The sequence below is a fragment of the Platalea leucorodia genome (assembly GCF_965183815.1).
Source record: "Platalea leucorodia genome assembly, chromosome: 6".
NCBI classification, from domain to species: Eukaryota; Metazoa; Chordata; class Aves; order Pelecaniformes; family Threskiornithidae; genus Platalea; species Platalea leucorodia.
Window position 1 is genome coordinate 3018902 of NC_138828.1, and position 3010 is coordinate 3021911.

The 3010-nt window shown below is 70.7% G+C and overlaps 1 long non-coding RNA gene across 2 annotated transcripts; it reads left to right on the top strand.

The window, feature by feature from the left end:
* Positions 1–692: 692 nt before the first annotated feature.
* LOC309592738 lies at positions 693–3010 on the top strand. 2 transcript variants are annotated; one of them, XR_014228680.1, is made up of 4 exons: positions 693–1298; positions 1521–1620; positions 1940–2141; positions 2713–3010. It is a non-coding gene; the product is annotated as an uncharacterized lncRNA (long non-coding RNA). The 2 variants fall into 2 exon arrangements; XR_014228681.1 differs by lacking the exon at positions 1940–2141.

Below are 3010 nucleotides of genomic sequence, written 5' to 3' on the forward strand. Positions count from 1 at the left end.
CCGCGCTTCGGGGACCCCCGCGACCGGACCCCCGCCTCCGGCAGGGGCCCACGCACCGCGACCGGACCCCCACCTCCGGTGGGGGCCCACGCACCCTGCCCACCCCCCAGCGCCCGCCCGCCCGCCGCCCCCCGCAGCCCCGGCCCCAGCCCCGGGTTTGGCCCCAGAAACAGCCGACGGGGGCTCCGTTTCTGGGCCCAAACCCCCAGGCCTCTGCCCCAGCCCCGCGCAGCAGCACCGGGGCTCCCCCCCGACCCCGGCCCCGCAGCCCCGCGCCCCCAGCCCCGCGGGTGGTGTCAGGGAGCCCGGCAGCCCCGGCGGGCTCGGGCGGTGCTTGGGAACTGGCCGGGGGGACCCGCGGGCGGGCCCGGCCCCGGGGGGCCGCGTGTGGAGCGGGCGGCGACGACGGCGGGGGGCGCCGGGCTCCGGCCCTCCGGGCTTTATTCCCCGGCGCCCCGACAAACGCGGCTGCTCCGCGGAGCCACCGCCAGCGCGGCCGCCGCCGCCGCCCCGAGAAACCCCGGCCCCGAGAAACCCCGCTCCTTCCCCGCCGCCCCGGCCCCGCTGCTCGGCCCCGGCCTCTCGGGCCCCGCTTCCCCCGGCCGGGCCCAGCGGATCCTGCGGGCCGAGCCCCCCGCGCCTACCCAGTCCCGGCGGGGGAGCCGGGCCGGGACCGACCTGCGCTACCTCAGGGCCTGCGGTGGGGAAAAAGATGGCGGCCAATGGCGGCCGCCGGGGCTCAAATCTGCTCGGCCCCGCCCCGCACATGCGCCCCGCCCCAAGCGTCGCCCCCGCAGCCGCCCCCGCAGTCACGTGGCTCGACCGCGGCAGGTGCGCGGCTGCCCCGGAGCCTTCAAAACCCCCCCGCGGCCGCCAGGGGGCGCCGCAGTTCCGGCACCGCCGCGGGGCAGCGCGGAGGCGGCGGCGGCAGCGGCGGGGTCCCGGCTCCGCTCCCGGCTCCGCTCCCGGCTCCCGCGGTCCCGGGCGGCTTCGCAGCCTCGGGATGGGGCCGGGTAACGGAAACCGGGCAAAAGCGGGGGAAAACGGGGGAAAACCGGGGCGAAACTGGGCGAAGCGGGGCCCTTCCCTCCCTTCTGCCCGCCCCGCTGCCGGGCTCCGGGGCGGGGGCCCGGCCGCTGCCCGGTAGGGGCTGCCTGAAGCTCCGCTCCGCGCCCGGCCCGCGGGCAGCTGCCGGGGACGGACAGCGCGGGTGCCCGCCTCTGCCCGAGCCGGAGCCGGGGGACGAGCGAGGAGCGGGGCCCCGAGGCCCCCGGCGGGGAGGCCGTGCCCGGTGAGAGGTGAGTGCCCCGGGGCGGCGGCCGAGCGCGGCGGAGCGGGGCGCTGGGCTCCCGGGGCCGGCGGGGGGGGACGGGGAGGGCGGGGGCCGCTGCCCGAAGCCCCGGCGAGGGGCCGGGCAGAGCCGCCCGGGCCCGGGGGCCGCGGGGCAGCGGCGCCGGGGCTCGCTGGGCCGGGCCCTGCCGTGCCGCCGGCAGCCCCGGCTGCCCCACGGCTCTCCCCAGCCAGGGACCCACGGACGCGGACGGACACGGACGGACGCGGACGGAGGAGCCCCGGCCCGGAGCCGCAGGGGTGCGGGGCCCCGGTAGAAGCCGCCTCCAGGTCGGTTGCTTGGGCCCCCGGGTGTTTGGGCCCCGCTCCGCTCCCGGGTCCCCTTTGCTCGGGCCCCTCTTTGCTCCTGCTCCAGCTCCGCTGGCGCCTTCACCTTGGCCCCGGCTCCCTTGGCCGCTGCCCCCCCGGCTGCGGGCCCAGCCCGCGGCAGCCCCGGTTCGGCCGTGGCTCCCGTCTGTTTCTGCGCCGGTTTCTCTGCTCTGCTTTCAGGCCCAGCTCACGCACGGCTCCCGTTCGGCTTTGGCTCCGCTCTGTTTGCAGGTCCAGCTCAAGGATGGACGGCTCCAGTTTGCTTCTGCTCCGCTTTCAGCTCCAGCTCGCGGTCGGCTCCAGCTCGTTCCTGCTCCCAGCTCGTTCCGGATTCCACTTGGTCTCAGCTCCAGTTCAGTTGCATCTCCTCCAGCTCCAGCTTCTCTAATTCTGCTCCAGCCCATTCCAGCTTGTGCTTGTTAAAACGATCTTGGCTTTGGGCAAGACGCTGCTGGGACTGCGCGGCTCCAGCTCAGCTCCAGGTCAGTTGTTTGGGGTCCAGCTGGGTTTGGGCTCCTGTTTGCTTTGCTTTGCTTTGCTTTGTTTGTTGGTTGGGGCTCCCCTTTGTGTCAGGCCCGGCTCCGGTTCAGTTTTGGCTCCTGCTCTGCTTTCAGCTCCAGCCTGTCTGCAGCTTCAGGTTGGCCATTGCTGCTCCAGTTTGTTTTCAGCTCCAGTTCCTCTGTGGCTCCAGCTCATTTGCACCTTCCAGTCATTTCTTTCTGCCCCTGTTCATTTCAGGGCCAGCTCATGCACGGCTCCCGTTCATTTCTGTACCAGTTGGTTTCTGCTCTGGTTTCAGGTCCAGCTCCTTTGCAGCTCCATTTCATTGCGACTCCAGCGCGTGGACGGCTCTGGACAGTTTCTGCTCCAGTTCACCTGTGGCTCCAGTTCGTTTCAGGCTGGAGCTGTCCAGGAGCTGGACCTGTTTGCAGCTTCGGGTTGCTCCTTTCTGCTCCCGTTGATCTGCGCCTTCAGGTCCAGCTCATGGACGGCTCCCGTTCATTTGCGGTTCCTGTTTGTTTCTGTACCAGTTTGTTTCTGCTCTGGTTTCAGGTCCAGCTTGTGGACGGCTCCAGCTCGTTTGTGGATCCAGTTCATGGACGGCTCTGGGAAGTTTCAGCTCCAGTTCATCTCTGGTTCCAGCTCATGGACGGCTCCAGTTGGTCTCAGCTCCAGCTTATTTGTGGCTCCTGGTCCAGTCCAGTCTCATCTCCAGTTGGTTTTGGGCTCCAGTTCCAGTTGGTTCCAGCCCATTGCGGCTTGTGCTTGTTAATGCGATCTTGGCTTTTGACCAGGTCGTAAATCAATCACTGTCAGAACTTGCATATGAATAATAAATGTCATAACTGTA